This window comes from Sinocyclocheilus grahami, unplaced genomic scaffold (assembly GCF_001515645.1).
Source record: "Sinocyclocheilus grahami isolate Dianchi unplaced genomic scaffold, SAMN03320097.WGS_v1.1 scaffold8.1, whole genome shotgun sequence".
NCBI classification, from domain to species: domain Eukaryota; kingdom Metazoa; phylum Chordata; class Actinopteri; order Cypriniformes; family Cyprinidae; genus Sinocyclocheilus; species Sinocyclocheilus grahami.
This window is the reverse complement of record NW_015505187.1, coordinates 1,322,610-1,343,967: the sequence shown is the minus strand read 5'-3', so window position 1 is coordinate 1,343,967 and position 21,358 is coordinate 1,322,610.

The window sequence follows — 21,358 nt, the reverse complement described above, 5'->3', positions numbered from 1 at the left end:
CTTGGTCCTGTTGGTCTACTGTTATTTTTTTGCTATCATTTTAAAAGCAGTATTATGGTTAGCACTATAAAAACTTCTAAACTTTTTTTCTAGCTTTCTAGTTCATGTTTTCTAGCCATCTCATTGCCAAACATCTTTTTTGTTACCCTTGTGTTTGGGTGCAACAGGTGATTGTGCATTTCACACGAAAGGCATTTCTTACTAAAAAAAAGAACAAAAACATAGCTGCAAAGTTGCTGCGAGAGAAAAGTGTGTAGGTGTTCACAGAGAGAAGTCTGGTGCAAAGCGTCACTGTCACTGAGCCAGGAAAGTGATTTACTGTAGGTACACAGCCTAAGGTAGTACTTTTTGATTCCACTGTTCCTTCCTCATCAAACTTCCACCACGCTTCAGAACAAACCTTTGACTTCTTCGTTTTTCCCGTGGGACTCCCCCCTAAAATTACCATATGCTGTACTTGCAGTGTAATAGTACACCTCAACAGGAAAACACACACACAAAAAAAAAAAAAGGTTGTGATGCACACAGACCTGACTTGACACAAGACGTCTATTGCATTAGCAATACTAATACAACAGATACAATGGCTACGGTGTCAGGTCTCGCTGTTTTTAGCACCTTATGCCATGAGCTCTGCGTAACACCTTAAACTGACAGCCCTATGTAATATATGTAACATGAAAACTGTAAAATAAACTGTTACCCAATCCTATCCAATTTACTTGTACTAATATGTGATCTATTTTGACTCATGTCAGACTGATAATACTGTAAATCAGTATTCGTATAAAAGCATTTCATCCTTTCAGCATACATATTATGAAGAATACCAGCTTCAAAAAAGTCTCTCAGAAGAGATCCTTTGCAAACATGAGTGCTTGCTCAGATCCATTATACGTGACAGAGATTAGATCTCATAATATCTAGAAGCAAATAATACTTATTATGCTGACATGTGGTAACTGGAACAGAAACTGGGCAAAGGACCAGTATGTTTCCTCTAGAGGGAACATTCCACACAGGGTAGCCATAAAATCCTTATCACTCGAACAGCACATTAATGGCATATAGATGTATAAAACACTGGCCTCATGCCAGTTCACTGACAGTTTGTGCAAGTGATAAAACCTAAATTAGCCAATACTCACGCACATGACAGAAAAGGGTTAGGCAGAAAAAGTCTTGTTTTTTTGTAGACGTGCGAGGAAATGATCAACTTTTGAGTCTGTATTACATTGTGATCCCTGTGTAAATACCCTTTGTTTCCTTTTAAATAAACTTTGATGCAGCACGTGGGTTGGATGTTGTCTTTAAGATGTTGTAAAATAAAGCTTATCGAGCCTTTCTGTCCTTACCTGGTAAACGCTGAAGGCTCATGAGTTTGTTTGTTTGCAGTGTAAGCAAATCTTTTTATGGTACATATTCCTCTGCAGATTGTACATGTTGCACTCTACATAGCACTAATTTACAGCTACAGTTACAGGACTATACATGTGTCCTGCACATGAGTTCATTCAACAGAATTATTAATAATAAATATTTGTGGATCAATCTAGAATGTTTCCCTCCACCCCTACAGCCCAAAGAAAAAAAAGGTTTTCCTTATCGTATTTAAAAATTGGGATAGCACCCATTAACAGGAAAGCTGCATATCGTTCTAATGATTCCAGTTTACAACCGACATAAAATATTTGCTGGCTGTTATTATCATGACACTCTTCCGTCTGGGCTAAGGTTGCAGACAGAGAGGAGACTCTAAATGATTTTATGATTATACTTGGAGCACACACCTGCATTAAACCAGGCAAATAACAGACAGTAAACCTTAGGAGTCATGCAATGCTGACTGGAGGAGTCTTGACTTTTCCCCAAACTAGGAGAAGTGCATTTAGCAGATACAGGCTCGCTCTGCGTGCAAACAGACCACAGGAGACCAGAGGCCCAGAAAAGATTACTGCTCTTGTGAGCGGTGCGGGGCAAATGGGGGCAAGTCTATGTGCACAGCCAAAGTTTGTAAGGTAAATCATACATTAAGTACTAGGCCTTTATCTGCTGCTTCACTATTGAAAAATATAAGCTGTGTTCCAAAATCTTGTGAGCTGCCTTGCTGTCTACATAGGCAGCATTTTGGAACACTCTACACAGGCAACAACTCCACACACCACACAAATAGTTTTCCAATTTCGAAACTGCTTTCAATAGAGTGCAACTTTTTAACAGCTTTGGTTTCCGAAATATTTCGGAAAAATATTTTCCCCATTCATTTCTCCCACAGAAATAAAAAAATGGCTTTGTTTAAGAGTTATAAGCCATGAACAAAATCAACCAGCTTGGAGGTGAATCACAACATTGCAAACTTTGATCTGAAGCAAAAAGTATTCAAAAAGCTGGACAAAAAGTCTGTGAACTTAACAGTTTTAATGAGGGAAAGTAATACAATCCCATGGAGCAAAAAACAATGGTGAAATACAAAACTGCTGATTTAAAGATTCAAAGTTAATTGCAAAATATGCATATTTCCCTAAAGTGTTCTTTTGTCATGATTATTTAATTGGGGATTTCTTGTCAGAATCATGGATAATGTTGTTTTTCACAAGCAATTTGGCTGTTGAACATGACAATTTTTTTAAAAATAAGCTGAAATAACACGGGCTGATAATAGAACCTCACAGCTGACAATAGGTCTGTCTTTAAAGGTTGGTAAATTATCGCTCAAAATCAGTCAATCAATGGGATTTCAAGAACTTCAAGAAACCGGCTGTTGCACTAGTAGTTATTTGCATTTTGCTAAAGTAATGGCATGACAATAAAATGCATAAATGTATAGCAGACATAAATACTGGGTAAAACATGATTATTGTGGATTCTACTGTTTTCTGGAATGCATCATATTTTGCAATTATTGTCAATGTTGAATGCAGTAAATGCATATATAGTACTATTGCAGTGCCTTACTACACAGATTCCTTTTAGGCAACAGACTTTAGTTTATGCCACGGCCACAAACTACAATTTGCTGCTTCCCATTTCTAATCAGAAGAAACTGGTATGAGGAAAGGAGATTCTAGATTCTAGAATAAGAAATGACTCTTATTCTTTTATATGTGTAAAGACTGTACATTTTAAATGTGTAGATAGCTAAAAGATATATTTTTAAAGCTTACGGACTAAATTCTACAAAAATCAAGATCCGATTGTGGTCTGGGGACTTTACCAGGTTATATTAACAACATAGTACTGGTAGTACATCAGATGATAGTTGACCTACAGCCATACTGTCTAAATACAGAGACAGTCCTAAATGATTTTTCTAACGATGAGTCATTAATGTTCCAACCCTCAAAACAAAAAGCAGTCTTATGAAGTGGGTGGTGAACATCAGAAGTTCACGTATGACTTAAATGTGACAGCGAGGACATCCCATAATGACCTGAGATCCAGTGACAGTTCTAACTTCTCTCTCATTTCACAGTGCCTTGATTCTGAAGATAATTGACCGCATGGAAGACCTTTATGGGTGTCCATCTTCTCAAGGGTGCCATTAGAGGAGGGTGGAGAAAAGAGTGGTTGGAACTTTCCACAACAACAACAACAAACTGCTTCTAGTCATCATTTGTCTAGTCATCATGAACGCATGTTGTACCAGACCCATATGACTGAGTGACATTTGTGGGAACACAAACGGAAAAGCTTTCAAACATCAAAAAGGAAACAAAAATGAAGAGTAGCTATACAAGTAGTTGATTTATTGAAAACTGAAGCACTAGAGCTTGACACCATCCTGTTTGTTGCGGTGTCCAATAAAATTTCACACACTCAAGGTCTATTATGATCCGCAGCTATTAAGTTATATCACTGTACTGAAGATCTGAATGATCTGTTCATGAATCAGAATGATCTGACTCTCAAGTTTAACTCACAAGTTTCAGAAGCTCGTTCGTCATTTGAAGCTATATGATAGCTGTGTGTGGAACAGACAGAAATTTGGGTACATTATTTAGTAAAAATCTTCCCATAAACAATCTTGAGTTTATGAGTCCTGAATGAATTGAAGATCTTTTCTAAGAAATGGTTGCTGTAGTTCGCAAAACCTCTCTAAATTTTTTGTTCATGAGTCAGACCAATTCTCGAGTTCAGCTCACTGATGAAGTTTACTCTGCACTAAGGAAAATGGTTTATTGAAGGGTTTATTTTACATGCATTCTTAAACATCATGTAAAAATGAACAATGTTTTCTTTGCGCAGTTTCAAGGATTAAGAAAAAGCACTTAAGCACATCTGGGTTTCTGCCAGTGCCTTATGTGGTCATTTAAACACACAAGTGGCTTTTCTACAGGTTTTTAAAGAACATCTGAAGAAACAAATGTATTAAGAATATGCTGCAAACACTGCTTTTATGTCTTGAACAACTTGAACCACTTTTCGCAAAAGTGGTTTTCTGGTGAGCTTTGAAAACGAATCAGTTCACAAAACTGACTGAATGATTTATTCATGAATCAGACTGATCTGACTCTCAAGTTTAACTCACAAGCTCCAGAAGCTTGTTCGCAAGCCATATGGACCTTTTTTATAATACTTTTCTGGTGCTTTTGAGTCATGGGAAGCTAGAAAACCTCCGTCCCCATTCACTGCAACCACACAGAACACAGCAACCAATATATTATTAAAAATGTCTCTTTTTTCGTCAAAATTTCTGCTTCTAAATAAAGGTTTGTTACAACACGGAGGTAAATAAATGACCATTTTTATTTGAGTTAAGGTTCCTGTACTGGTATATGTAAAGAAAAAGATATAGATATAATACCAAGATATTATAAGCATGTGTAAGGAAATCAGAAAAGAACACTTGCAAAAGCATCGGCTAAAAGTAGAACCAGAGAGCTCTTAAAAGTAACACATGGCATAAGTGCCGAAAATAGCTGACTGCTCATTCAGAAGCACTGCTCATGCAGCAATTACAACACTGCAAGTCACTGGAACCCCTAAAACGCTGCCTGTTTTCAGATGTTATCAGATGACAGATTTATTCTTTATTAATGATAATGATACCCTAGCCGCTCTATTTTCAGCCAGTCTTGGTTATTTCCAGACATATTTAGCACTGGCAAATCCGGGTGTTTTATTTCCACAGAATAGTTGAGGCTTAAAATCTGAGCTGAAACCACAGACCACACTATGGCACTACGTAATACCTGATTAAAGAGGGAGAAAAGTGTAGGCAGAGCGTGCAGCAGGCAATCCCTTCATTCGGTACCGAAGATGAAGCAAGCGGCCCGTCAGCATTGCTTTGCTTAGCACACAGTGTAGCAGGGCTGGACGCCAAGTTTTCATGGTACAAGTATGCGCAAAAAAAGTATGTGCAAAGAGAAATCAAGAGTCACCCAGTTCTGTCAGGGAGCTTGATGGGCTTTTCAGTTTTTCTCGAAGTGTCTGACAGATGATCAATCTAAGACCCTGTCAGTATTTGGAGCATGTGGCCATTTTTAGACAAATGTCACATGTGCTATCAGAAGCGAAACTCAACTTTAGTGGCGTCCTTGCTGTTGTGCTATCATAACTATAGCTGATAAAACCGATGCTTAAAACTTAATTACATACATAAATGCAGAAACTGTGATTAGATAAAGGACTATAAAGTAACTATATTTGCTTGCCACAAATGAGTTTCATCTCTTTGGAATTTTAAGTTTCAGTTCTGCTCTAATGCTATCAGCACAACAAAATGAAACTAAATGAATTACAGACAGACAGGAGACACTTGAAGCACCTGATAGATTCAGGTATTCTTTGTGTGCAAAAAAAAAAAAGCATTGATTTCCATAAACAAATCTTTCCAGTCCCATAATGCTACAAAATGAATGAGCGATTGGGCTGTGCCCTTGGCACGGTGTGCTCTCTGGGCGTTGCCTTCACTGTTTTGGCTTAGTTAATTGAATGACTTGCTCTACTGGACTTTCCAGCCTGGTGACGTGCTAAAATGAGGTTCAACCTTCTGCTTCAGATGCCTTTTTCTATCATTAGAGACAGTCTGCAGATACACATAATGAAGGTGCTCTGGTATTTTCCACACCCTCCATTCTTTCAAATGAAACGTTAGAGGTGAGGCTCACCTTTTCCAGATGATGAGTGTCCATTTTCTAAATGCTGAATAACTGCCGTGGTACAAAGGTCAACTCGTTTTAATCTTTCTAATACTATAATAGTGGAAATAATGCTAATATATTAAGCCTATTTTTACTCACAGGGTCTTTTATTTACAATCTAGGGAAAATTCTCAGTGTAAAATTGTGTGCAAAGTGCATTGTAATTTGTTGCTTTTATAGTGCTCACAAAACAATGTAGCTATAGTAACAACAAATCAGGGTATCTCTGGTATCAGTCAACAATAAAAAAAAAATATATATATAAATAAATACCATAGTGAAAATAAGACAAAAAGATCAAACATTTATACCTTAACTTAATCTTATTTTTTTTGTTCTCCTGCAGAAAATTTTAATATGCTTAAAACAAGACATCATATTAGATAAATAAATAGATTTTGAAGTTTTAAAAAGTACTACACAAAATATATGCTTAAATGTTTGCCATTGAGGTAAGAAATACCTAATTTATTAAATTTGTCAAAAGTGAAAGTAATGACATCAAACAAATCAAATGAATTCTGTTCTTTTAAACCTTCTATTATATAAAAGTGTTAGCCAAAATATAAAGCAGCACAATGATTTTCACAAATGTTTCTTGAGCACTAAATCAGCATATCAGAATGATTTCTGAAGGATCATGTGACACTCAAGACTGGAGTAATGGCTTCTGAAAATTCAGCTTACATTTTTAAATATATTAAAATAGAAACAGCTATTTTAAATTGTAATAATATTTCACAATATTATTTTTTAGCAATTTCACTATGTTTGATTAGATAAATGCAGCTTTGATGAGCGTAAAGCTTTCTTCAAAAACATTCAAACAAATTTTATTGGCCATAAAACTTTAAAGTGCAATGTACAGTTAGGTCCATATATATGTGGACACAGGCACAATTTTTATGGTTTTAGCTGCTGACCAAAACATATTCAAGTTACAGTTATATAATGGGCTTATATATATGGGCTTAAAGTGCACACTCCGATCTTTAATTTGCGGGTATTCTCATCAAAATTGGAGGAAAGGTTAAGGAATTACAGCTCTTTAATATGTACCTCCCCCTTTTTCAAGGGACCATAAGTAATTGGACATTTTTGGGCTATTCTTTCGTTATTTCTACATCAATTAAGCAAGTAAATGGTCTGGAGTTGATTCTAAGTGTGCCATTTGCATTTGGAAGCTGTTGCTGTGAACCCACATCATGCGGTCAAAGGATCTCTCCATACAAGTGAAAAAGAGATATGTTAGGCTTCAAAAACAAAACAAATCCATTAGAGAGATAGCAGGAACATTAGGAGTGGCCAAATCAACAGTTTGGTACATTCTGAGAAAAAAAAGAATGCACTGGTGAGCTCAGCAACATGAAAAGGCCTGGACGTCCACAGAGGACAACAGTGATGGATGATCGGAGAATCCTCTCCATGGTAAAGAAAAATCCTTTCACAACATCCAGACAAGTGAAGAACACTCTCCAGGAGGTAGACGTGTCACTGTCAAAGAGAAGACTTCACGAGAGCAAATACAGAGGGTATCACCACAAGGTGCAACCAAGGCCAGATTAGACTTAGCCAAAAAACATCTAAAAAAAGCCAGAACACTTCCGGAAAAGCATTCTTTGAGCGGCTGAAATTAAGATCAACCTGTACCAGAAAGACGGGAAGAAAAAAAGTATGGACAAGGCTTGGAACAGCTCATGATCCAAAGCATACATCAGATACACCAGATTCAGTCAAATGCAGCAAAGTTGATTGGATGGCGCTTCATAGTACAAATGGACGATGACCCAAAACATATAGCAAAAGCAACCCATGAGTTTTTGAAGGTAAAAAGTGGAATATTCTGCAATGGCCTAGTCAGTCTCCTGATTTCAACCCGATCGAGCATGCATTTCACTGGCTGAAGACAAAACTAAAGGCAGAAAGACCCACAAACAAACAACAACTGAAGTCAGCTGCAGTAAAGGCCTGGCAAAGCATCACAAAGGAGAAAACCCAGTCTCTGGGGAAGTCCATGAGTTCCAGACTTAAGGTAGCCTGCAAAGGATTCTCAACAAAATATTAAAAATTAAAATGTTTTATTTATGCTTATATATATTTGTCCGATTACATTTGAGCCCCTGAAAATGGGGGGACTGTGTATAAAAGTTTTTGTAATTCCTAATCATTTTATGTTATATTTTATATTTATGTTACAACCCCTTGAATTAAAGCTTTAAGTCTGCACTTCAATTTCATCTTGAGCGTTTCATTTTTAATTCTGTTTTGGTGGCATACAGAGCCAAAATGATGAGAATTGTGCCAGTGTCCAAATATATATGGACCTAACTGTATATTCTTAAATCTTAATATCATTCATAATTTTACGTTAAGGATGTTTAGATATTTTTAAAATTCATCAGATTCATTTGTCAGTACACGGTTGTATGTTTGCACACAAACTTAACCAGTGGATTGCTTGACAAGAATCACATATGAAGCAATTATCATCTTTTGCCACAGTGAGTTAATGATTCGCAGCTATGCAAAATAAAATAAACACAAGCATGCCTCGGACGCAGTTAAGCCATAAATTCATGGGTAATTTTCTACTGGCAGCTGACAGCTTGCATCTATTAGAAGTTGGAACAGTGCGTATATGCCAACTAGGTTCAACAGAGGTGCATAGTAAACAATGTAGGGCAGAGATGAGCGTGACTTTGCCCAGCGTCGGTGAGAACGCTACTGTTTCTTTATGATGTTGGTCAGTTGGACAGTAACATATGGCAGGGTGTGAGTGGGAAAGGGCGGTGGATTTTCAATGAGAGAGTTTAGTCACCGGCTAATGGTCAGAATGGCACAGCCCGTGCACGTGAGTCGACTGGTGGAGTCGCTCAGAGCTGATGACAGCATTTGCTCTCGCCCATTCGTCACGTAAAGCACATATACACAATACATTTTCAAATCTCACACGCCCTTTCGCATGCTGACTATACACACATACCTAAACACAAACAGAACTGTGCAAATTCTTCACAAAGGCCCTCCCTGAAATGTAACCAAAGCCACAAAGTGGACAGCAGGGCTACTTTGGTTTCCAAACAATTACAGGGAAAGCGATGAACTCATCTCCCTGTAAATATACTGTGGTAGTGCAAACTCCTCCGTTCTTTGAGTGTCCAGGATGTCAGAATCTGTGTTTGGTAGGTGATGTCATTCTATGCGGAGTCCCAATCAAAACAGAAAATGTAAACAGTGAAGTTGTGTAAAACGGGTCTGAAAGTTGGTGGCCCGTGACTAAAGCAGTCCATATCAAAGATGAAGGAGGAACCAGGAAGTGAATCAGCTGATTCCACACCCATCAAGGGAAAATACAGAATAAAAAATAGATTCTTTCTAAGACCACATTTAAATTCAATGAGAGTTGTGTGGCTATAATTCCATGTCTGTCTGTTTTGATATCTGCCTAATATAGTACCAGTCACAAACTAATGAGCAACAAATCATCCCTCTGATGTACCTGAAACCTATTGGCCAAATAAATAAATAAAATATGTAAAAACAAATACACTACTGTTCAGAAGTTTAGGCTCAGTAAGATCAAAAAAAAGTATGAATTATACTGATCAAAATTGACAGTAAAGACATTTATGTTACAACAGATTTCTATTTCAAATCAATTCTGTTCTTTTTAACTTTAAATTCATCCACAAATCCTGGAAAAAATAACAAGTAAATTTAGCAGCACAACAATTTTAAACACTGATAATAAAAAATGTTTCTACAGCACCCAATCAGCATATTAGAGTGATTTCCAAAGGATCATGTGACTCTGAGGAACGAAGTAATGATGCTGAAAATTCAGCTTTGTTATTATAGGAATACATTTTAAAATGTATTAATATTTTAAGTTAAATTGTAATATTTTTACTGTATTCTTGATCAAATAAATGCAGCCGTGGTGACCAGAACACACATCTTTCAAAAACATGAAAAATCTTACCAACCCCAAACCCTTCAATGGTAGTGTATAAATATACATGCATATAGGAAATAAGTCAAGGGCAAAGTCTTAACAAGTGTTGCACTTGAAAAAGTGAGTATTTTTTAAAAATTCATCTCGGCATTTTAAAATTCATCTGTATTTGTTGTTACTTGCTACTTCACACTCATCCACAAAATTATGACTACAAATGGTGGTAAAAGATATTCACAGAAATTAAATTACCCATAATTTGAGATGAATGCACAATAAATGTTCGCATAACCTACAGACCATTTGAGGTTTTCTCTACAGAAGAAGCCATTGTGACTTTTCCATCAACCTTTGCAACTGCTTTGTAACACAATCTGTGAAAATAAAGCCCATTTTGCTCGTTTTGTTCTTTTTTTCCTTTTCATGCACTGCTTAGTGGAGTTAATTGTTGTTGGAGCATGAGGCAGCGTCATCCTGCACGGGCGGTGGTTAGGCTTTGTGGTCAAGTCAGAGACAGCAGGCTCCAGCTCGCAGTCCTGTAGAGACACAGCTACTGGTTTCAGACGGGCTCCATTTATTTAAAGATGGACAACCCTGTGAAAGGCCTCACTACTGTCTCATGGCAACAAGTCTCAGTTCCAAGATGTCAAAGCCTTGCAGTTTTTTTTTTATCTTGGGTCATCCTACAGGCTTCTTTGCTGTAACTTTTGATAACTTTCATGCCTTTTTAACTACTGTCTTCCATGACTTTCATGCATCCATAAAATATCTAAATGGCTGAAGAAATCAATTTGCATTTTTCAACACTAGTCATATCGAGATGAAGCTCGTGAGAAGAGTGAAAGTCCACTGATGCAGAGAAAAGCAGCAAGCCCTCACATACATTTCACACAGGAAGTTCAAAGTGAGACCCAACAGGAAACGAAAAAGATGATAACTCACTACCTGATGACTAGAGACTGCTAACAGCAGGTCGATCTGAACACACCCACCACACATGCTTTTTTTCTGCTCTTAACTGTCAGTTGTAGAATTTTGAAGACAAAAAAGATAGAAAGCCGAATGGTTCAGAAGAACTAAACTGTGCACATGAGTTTATTTGACTTTTTAAATGCAGGGTAGGTGTTTTGGTTAAAAACAAATGTTATGCTGGTTAAAAGTTTTTTAGATCTCAATAGCAATCACTAAGATAAGTGGTCTAAATGTATTTATACTGTCTGTGGAAGGCGTAAGACAATAAAATGTTCGTCCAATCATATCCCTCGGTCCGAGGGCTATGATAGGCTGTTCTACCTACCTGTCAATGTATGTATTTGCAAACCTCCATGCACCCTGTTCGTGCAGACATAAAATGCGACCCTGGACCACAAAAGCAGTCATAAGTAGCACGGGTATATTTGTAGAAATAGCCAACAATACACTGTATGTGGGTCAAAATTATCGATTTTTCTTTTATGCCAAAAATCATTAGGATATTAAGTAAAGATCATGTTCCATGAAGATATTTCGTAAATTTTCTACCGTAAATATATCAAAACATATGCATTGCTAAGAACTTCATTTGGACAACTGTAAAGTCGATTTTCTCAATATTTTGTTTTTGTTTGCATCCTCAGATTCCAGATTTTCAAATAGTTGTATCTCAGCCAAATATGATCATATCCTAACAAACCATACATCAATGGAATAAATATCAATTTCACTAAATTGACCCTTATGAGTGGTTTTGTGGTCCAGGGTCACAAATGTCATCAGCGTGGTGGTCCATTTCGCTATTGCAGACTGAGCGAGAATGGAAGGTGTTAGTATTGTAATATAATGTACTTTGTACTGTAAAGTTTTCCCACCGGTGAATGAGACACGAGGTAATCTGCCAGCATTGCATTCAACCCTCCACTAACACTGTCTGTCATTGTGTCGCTGGTTAGCCTCTGGTCTGCCTGAGTGCGTTTATGTGTTTTGGAGAAGGCGTGGCTTTGGAGAGTGGGATCTTATGCTTTCACAGCTAGCTTGCTATTGTTAACATCTACAAAATCGCCTACCCTACCTTTAACTTCTCTAACACAATGAGTTTTCCCGCTTAGCGCAAGGGGCGTCTATACTGAGCGGAAAAAAGTAATAAGTGTAGTACATGCAACTTCAGCTTGTCTATTAATGCCTTCAGATTAGTAATGGCTGATTCCAGATTAAATGACCTTTCTTGAACTAGCAATTCACTGCAGCCACAATCATTGCCAATATTAAGTCAAAAGCGCAAATTCTACAGAATAAAACAATGCAAACTTATGTTTTAGTTCTTAAGTGGACAATGAAACAATAAATTAATATTTTGCTCATTATGAGACCAGTTAAAAGAGGGTTTTTCTCTGATGTTTCCAATTATGGAACATAAAAATGTGTAATGGAGAACACTGGCTTTAAGAGAGGACCCAAGAGATACCGTCTGTGCTTATGAATTGGTTTGTTTTCTAAAAACTAGTTCTTTCTGTCTGGTGTGTCCACCATCAGTTTGATCTAAAACATCTACCAAGTGCAAGATTGCACATTAACATGCTATTTGCTCAAAATTTAGCTTTGTTTGGTTTAAGTGAAAAAAAAAGAGCCACAGTGAAAACAACCATTCAAGATCACATCTGCACTGTGACAGGCAATGACTCACTGACCACCATGTCTGTCACCTATGCCATATCCTATTGATGATTGATACTTTAAAGGGGTTCCTTCTTTATGCACCAAGAGCTTGTAACACTCCAAAGAGAAAGGAAAAATTTAAATCGCATCATATGACCCCTTTAAGTTCTCTAACTCATCTTGGAGTTCCCCTTTTCCCAGCGCATTCACGTCATTCATGTTTTCTACAGGACTCAGGGTTTGCAACAGTGGCTAATAAAAAATACAAGGCAAGGTGCAGCACACGCAAAGTTTTGCTGACTACAACGTCATAAACCTCAATAGCTCACGTGTTTATGATGGCAATGCAATTTCTCTTACATTCAGATCTTGTTTTTTCCAGCTGATTAATAAAACTAAAATTAAAACAAAAGTTTCAAGATTGCATAGATCATCTCACAGTCATCTGAATAAGCAGAGTATGGCAGCCTGGGGCCAGAAAAGTATGTTTCACTTGCACCATCAAGCCAGTGCTTCATTGTGACTGTGTTTTATATTCTCTGATCATGATGTACTGAGTATTGTTGTTGTAAAGTCATAAAAGTATCAATATCTAGCTGGCTAATGTAATGGTTTTGTTGACATTTTAAGAGTGACTGGTTGAAAATTACAATAAAGAACACCAGAAGTAATTTTAGTAGTGTACTGATTTTAAATATTTTTTTACTGGAAGACTTATCTAAAAATCTTTAAAACAAGATTTTTTTTTCTAAAAGCAAAACTGCATGACAAATTTACCTTGGATAAAATGAAAAACTCTGGCATTGCAGTAAAAGAGTGTTTATGAATTCATTGCTGTATATGTATATTTTTAGGTTATTCCAAAATTCATGTTTATTTATGAAAAATTAAAATGATAAAGATATTTTCCTGACAGATAAGACACATTTCAACACTGGGCCAGTAGAAAAACTCCTTATTGTAAGTCCCTGCAAAGATTCCCATCATCTGTTTTTGCATAACTTGTCAATGTCGCCTCGGGTAATGTGACAACACATTTGGAAAATGCACATAAACTTTGATCAAACTGTGCTATTCTCACCCAGTCTTGCTTCCTTCACACTCATAACCTTTTCATTCAGGTTTGAACTGGAATAAAAACCGCTGAAGCATAAGGCCTTCAGTCTGCCAAAAATCCCTCCATGCATTTGCCTCGGAGCAGTTGATTTAGGCTGTGAAAAAAAAACACGCACAGGCCTAAATCAACCGGCTTTATTTATGATCGTTCATAAAGAAGCATTGTTGAGGATACGGTGTCTGAGTCAGACAGCGCGGCTGCGAGCGGGACACACTATGTGGCTGCTTTGGTGCTGAGTTTGTCCTCTGATTAGGTCACGGATCCCGCAGGGGTTAATGTGTAACTCTCGTGGCTTACTGCGCTTGCCAAGTCCAGCAAACATGAGCGGGAGTGGGAGGGAGATACGGCTGGCTCCTAATCAAATATGTTATCAAATCGTGCAATTTCTCGACCTTGTTAACATACGTTTGGCCAGAAAAGGACCTGTAAGAGGGGGAGTGTTGATGAGGTCACAGAAAACCAGCACATGTGCTCTCTAATTTACACACACTCGTACATTAACACTATGTCTCTATCTGTCTGACACGCACACAGATGCATTCCTCACACATGCAGCACTATGCTTACATTGTAAACTGTATCTCAGTTCTATTGCTCAATGGGCTGGTGATTTTTTTCCCTCTACACATTACACATAATTCATATGAACTTTAGTGCTGTGTCCTGAATCTGGCTGCTGTAATTTCTGAGCTAAAAGATGACGCTTGTGGTTCATTTGCTCATATCCTGTGGGCAGGCTGAGGCTCCTCCTCCTGCATGCAAAGTCAGATGCCCTTGGTCGTCTATGAGTGGATGTTTCTTTACCTCAGTGCAAGTCTAACAGTATCATGATCTGGTCGCATTTCATTTAAAAACCAATAGATACAAATATTTTTCAGTTTCTTTTCACTACAATTAAACATTTCACACTCCAATTATACATTTTTGCAATATGTCTGAATGTTTTACAACATTTTGTTTTAAAACATTATGTTTAATGTTTTCTGCAATTTCCATTTCCCAATCATTATTCTTATTACTGTAATACAGTAATTTCCCTTCTAAAACCAGCACAAATTAAAGGCAGTACAACAAATACTACTATGTATGGCGCACAAAAACTTCAAGTTAATTAAATTTAGTCCTAAATAAATTTTTGCATTACTTTTTTCCTTTAGTATTTTAACTTTATTTTTATTCTTTCATTATTTTAAATTATATATATATATATATACATAAATTATGTATAAATTATATATTCACTTCCTTATGTCCTTGTGTTTTTGTCTGTCTTTTTCAACTTTACTTCACAAAATAAGACTTAACCTACTCTTAACCTACTGGTAAAGAATATATTTTTTTAAAAAATCTTTAATTTCAGTCACACTTTATTTTAAGGTCCAATTCTTGCTATTAACAACCTATTAACTACAACTTTTGCCTCAAACTCCTAATTTGCTGCTTATAAATAGCTTGTAAGGTAGTTGTTAAGTTTAAGTATTGGGTAGGATTAGGGATGTAGAATATGGTCATGCAGAATATGTGCTTAATGAGTACTAATAAACAGGCAATATGTTAAAGGGGTCATATGATGCTTTTTTAAAGATCATTATTTTGTGTATTTGGTGTAACAGAATATGTTGACATGCTTTAATATTCAAAAAACACATTATTTTTCAAATACTGTACATTATTGTAGGTCCTCTATGCCCCGCCTCTCTCAAACGCTTCATTTTCTACAAAGTTCCTCCTTCCGACAAGCGCAGTCTGCTCTGATTGGCCAACTGACCCAGTGCATTGTGATTGGCCGAACACCACAATCACGCGTCGGAAATGTAACGCCCCTTACCATAATCGCGAGTTTCATCTTTCAAAATAAATGTAAAGACAGTAAACAATGTCATTAGTTTTACCATCAGTTCAAGCCCGAAAGGGGAACCGAGTCGCGTGACAGACTCAGTGATGAAGCTGGTATGTGTTTGCAGTACACAAGCCACGGTTAAGACAGCGGACTCCACTGTGATGTGTCCCTCTCTCTCACACACACACACACACACACACACACACACGATGCGTTACTCTGAGCTGCGCAAAACCCCGCATTTAAACAGTCAATAGCAAATACTTAAACTAAACTAATAACAAAACATACAGTAGCTGATTCAGAAGCGCCAGATTGTCATAGCAAAGTCAGAATTACCTCCTCTCCAAAGTTCACGAAACAGTTGTCCATAAAATGCATTGCTGTTCTGTTATAAGTAATCTTAAAATATTCCTAAATGCATCTACTTTCGGAAGGCCAAATAAAGTGCTCTTGCTTTCACCTAGAAACACACAGCGTCTCCCTGACATGGCTGCTTCAACACTAACTGCGGTTACTGAAACCACGCCTTCTTTCTTTGCGTGAACATTTGGGCGGCATTACGCAAATATTTTCACATAGTGACGTAGATATGTGGGGGCGTGTTAGAACGAGCCATTTTAGGGGGGCGTGGCAGAGTCTTAACTTTGATAAAGAATATCTCTTTGGTTTTGAGACTTTAGTCTTTGCAACTTCAGGGATCTTATCTATTCACGAACAGCTTGTAACACTCCAAAGAGAAAGGAAAACTTGAAATCGCATCATATGAAGTGAAGTGAAGTGAAGTGACATGTGGCCAAGTATGGTGACCCATACTAGGAATTAGTGCTCTGCATTTAACCCATCCAAAGTGCACACACACAGCAGTGAACACACACCCGGAGCAGTGGGCAGCCATTTATGCTGCGGCGCCCGGGGAGCAGTTGGGGGTTTGGTGCCTCGCTCAAGGGCACCTCAGTCGTGGTATTGAAGGTGGGAGAGAGCGCTGTACATTCACTCCCCCCCCCACCTACAATCCCTGCCGGTACAAGACTCGAACCCGCAACCTTTGGGTTACGAGTCCGACTCTCTAAAAATTAGGCCACGATGTGACCCCTTTAATAAGCAACTAGTTAGTAGAGAGAATTGGTACCTATACTAAAATGTTACCTTTATTTCTATAATAGAATTTTTTACTCAAGTATTTCTAAATCCAGATCAGATCCTATGCACATTGTTGTCATAACTTGAGTCATACATAGACTGGCAGAAGAAAATTGGATTCCAGCAGATGAGACGAGACAAAAGAGGCACGCAGACATCGGTTTAACGAGAGGAGAATATTGAAGCCACAAGATCACCCCAGGGCCTGTCTCACAACCCACCTCTCTCAGCGAGACAGGAGGAGAACGAGCGGGATGATTGTATTGTACCTCTCACACTCTCTTTCACTTCATCTCCGTCTCTGCTCTCCTTCAGTCTAGATCGGGTTATTAGGTCATACGGAAGTGTTGACCAGAGCCATGTAGAGCCAAGAAGGATGCGATCAACGTGCAGGCATGTAGTTGAAATGCCAGTGAGATTAATGGATTGTTTGCTGTCGTACTAGACTACAAAAAGCTTCCTGAATGGCCAACTGCATTCCCTCCATCTCTGCTCCTTTTCTCTCTTCCCATGTCCTGGGAAAGCATTTTTCAAATGGAGTCCATCAAGTGATTTAAATTAATTTATGCTGCCTCCTACTATGTAAAACTATGTGCATGAATGACTCATCCATTGTTACGCAACAATAAACAAGTCCATGGGAAGTTGACTCGTTTATTAGCTTTAACAATTAACATTACATTCCATCTAGTTGTGTTTAAATGCAAAAACGTGTCTTATGTAACACCAGCTAAAACACAGTACTTCTACTGTACTAGTGCAATACTAGTACTTCAGGCAACCCAGCAACAAGTAAACCTTAAAAATCTGTAGTTTTACAAATCACTAATGTGTAACATGTTGCAGTGACTAAATGCTAAAAGAGGCTGGTTTAAAAAACAAAAAAAGACATTGCTAGATGTCAATGTCACTAATGTGTAACATGTTGCAGTGACTAAATGCTAAAAGAGGCTGGTTTAAAAAACCAAAAAGACATTGCTAGATGTCAATGCGTATCTGATGTGGGCAATGATATATGCCCAACAAATGCAAGAAAGCTGACAAAGGCTGAACAGTCTGACAATCAAGCTGAAGAAAGTAAAATATGTCTCCATGAGAGCTTTTGTCATCTAAACATGCCTTTTGTCACAAAGATCATAGACGCTTGCTTTCTTTCTTCAAAGACGCCGCAAATATTGGACATGTCATGCATGTGGCCTTTTGCATCTTCTCTGACTTCAAAAGGTTCTAGAAACTTAAACCATGTATTAAAAATGTCCTTCTGAGGTCACTGGATAACAGCAGCATGATGTCACCAAAGCATTCGATAAAAATTCCACTGCACATTCCTCAGAGACAACAATGTTTAGTGTCAGAGGGACAAGTGCGTATGAAATAGACAAATGCTAAATGAAAAAGGAGAATGTTTATTGTAACGGGACAGCAGGACATGCATCAAAATAGCAAGGGTAGGGCAAGAAAATGAGCCAAAAAGCTTCAAAACCAAGACAAAATCACTGCCAAAACCCTCAAAAGGCACAATGTAGATAACTTTTCAGTATTATTTCACCACAGATGAAAAATGTACTATATCTAGGCTGTAGTGCAAGCAGTGAGTGGCTGTAGGCCTTTATGAGCCTCCTGGCTCGCTCTGAGGTGTTTAAGACTAAATTTATCCTCAACAAAACACATCAATTAAACAATGTTTGCTGTACTCTGAGTCAACCCCTGCATGTTACATATAAACCATGCCTCAAGTCAAAAAGGCTTTCATCAGATTTTCTGATATTTACACTAGTGTGAAAGTAAGTAACAATTACACATCAAAAAAAAATTGAGCACCAAATGCCATTTATTAGATGTAGTGCACCACAATTCTTGTTTTAATAACTTAGAAATCTGACATATTAAAGAGGCGGAATCATAAAAACACACTGTAACTTTCAGAACTCAACACTTCCTCCAAAAAAATATCATTTATTGAAACAAACCACCAAATATGACCCATTGACTCAAAATGCATACAAAAATGCATGACTGTACACATTTAGATCAACAACACCCACTGCATGCTGAGAAACTTGGCCTGCCCAGTCACAGTGAGGTGATGAGGAAGTAGGATATTGTAGATTATTTCCTAAATCTCAGAACAACAAACATTAAGAGAGCAATTCGAAAGTCTGCCGAAACTTATGCTATTCCCAATGATGTGTAGCACCTACAACTTTGCACATTCTTATGAAGGACTCATTGTTAGGATATTAAACTCCCTGATCTCTTTTTCATTAAACACAAAAGGAAATGTTTAAAGTTGGCATGAAATTCGTTTTTTTTATTTTATTTTACTTTTTTGGGGGGGATCTTGAAATGTTTAATTAAAATGTTAAAACTCAATGTTCAGGTAAAATGTCAAATTTCTCTCAGGTGACATATGCCAGATTTCTCATTTAGTCTGCTTAAACTCCTTCCCTTTGAACTGAACCAAGTCCCCAACATACATTTTTGTCTTTTTCGATAACCCAGACTATGGAATAAAAGATCCGTCACTACTTTTTCATGCAATTACAGTGGATGGGGACTGAGACTTCCAAGCTTCAAAAAAGGTGCAAAAGCACCATAAAAGTAGTCCATTTGACTTGTGCACTATATTGCCAGTCTTCTGAAGGCATACAATAGCTTTGTATGATGAACAGCTCAAAATATAAGACATGAATAATGACAGGCCGACAGCGCTGCACATTATTCTGAAGGATTCGAACATCAGAAAAGAGCAGGTAAAGTTCAGTGTTAACAATCTCCCTAATCATTTCAGTCTTGACAGTTTGAGCAACACATTTAAGCTGTGATTGTTTTATGAACCTGCCAAGTCAAGTCATCTGAAGTCAATACAAAAGCTTGAGTGAAATATTCCTTTAAAAGGTACAGTGGCAAAAAAGGCTGTTCTAAAAATTAGAGAGGATGAAAAATAGTCATGATAAACTAAATTACTCTTTATTATAAGTAGACCTCAGGGAAAACACGACTCCTTCAAACTGATGACAACTAAACCCACCTGAGCTCTTCAATGCATGATTTCATCTAGACTGTTTCTGTACTTGAGAGTAAACTTTCTTCCTCAAGTACAACTGAGAGAACAGCAGTAACTGTGAGGAACGTAGTAAACAGATGCTCAAACGTGGCATAGCAGTGACCTCCTGAGCTCTGGCATGTGCCCTTCTTCTCTCAGACGTCCTGAGCATCGCAGGGCTGCACGAGCGTGTGTTTGCACTTAAGCTCTCCTCTTATTTCATCCACCCTCAGCCACATTTGTTTTTTATGTTGGGGGACATGGTCAAAGACTGCTCTGATCCGACTGCCTTGATCCTCGTACACTAGAGACAGTGCCGTGCTCGTTTGAACCAGCCCAGAGACGACTTCAAAGTAGGACATTAATGACTAACAGCAAAGGGAAGTATGTCCTCTTTCCATGTATTGTGATCTTTCGGTTGAGAAATGCCCAACAGTAGTGGAGGAATGAGAGGGAGGGGGAAGAGCCAGAAAAATTTCAAAAAAATTTTTTTTTACAAAGAGATAGAGAGGCCGGCCACATCTGTAGAGCATTTGTGCCTCCACACCCACTGTCGGACAAACCAACAAATAATCAGATACAGAAACGCAGAAAAAAATATGGTGAAAACAAGCTATGACTCACTTTCTCACTTACACGTGGTCCAAAATTAAGACTCACCAAGTCCAAAACTTAAGTAAAAAAATTGGCTTTGGCATGTAAACAAAACAGAACTACCTGCCAGTTGGCTTTATATAGTGTAACTTTATAAGGAACTGCAACATAATACATAGATTCAATCAAACTAGAAGAACAATAATATGCTCCTCTGTGATGTAAGTGACTTCAGTGATTCAAATCTAAGACATACAAATCGTCTACTAAAGAAAACATCTGTTGTGACTCGTGAGTCCTCTAACAGCTTTTTTTCCCCCAGTGGAAAATGTACCATCAGAATTGCATCTAGGATGCCTAAAGTGATGTTCTTTTCCTAAACTCAGACCCATGTGTGGAATATTCCTCACATTAAACCACCAAAACAAAAATCTAAGAAACAAAATCACAATGTGTCTCAGTTTTGTGTGAAGTGTTGTCAAATATACAAAGAATATACTATTATAATTTCATTTCATAATATTATTATTAACAATAACAATTTTATATATATACAGTGGCAATCCAAATTAGTTATAAATTAATTATAATTAATTATAAATGCCTCATTCATTCAAATTATTCAATGACCTGCAAGAAATTTTGCTGCCAAGAATATAATTTTATGAAAACAATTCAACAAAGGCATCAGTAAACTACTATAGAAAGTTTATTAATGCACATTCGAGTGATTTTGAGAAAGTAAAGTTGATGAAAAATTTTTAAAAAATGTAATTGGTTCTGAACATTCATGTACAAAATTATTCAACCAAAATGTTTCCATTTAAATTTTGAGCAGAATCTTTCCTTCTTTATAGCCTCCAAGTATTTAGAAGCTTCTCTCACCTCT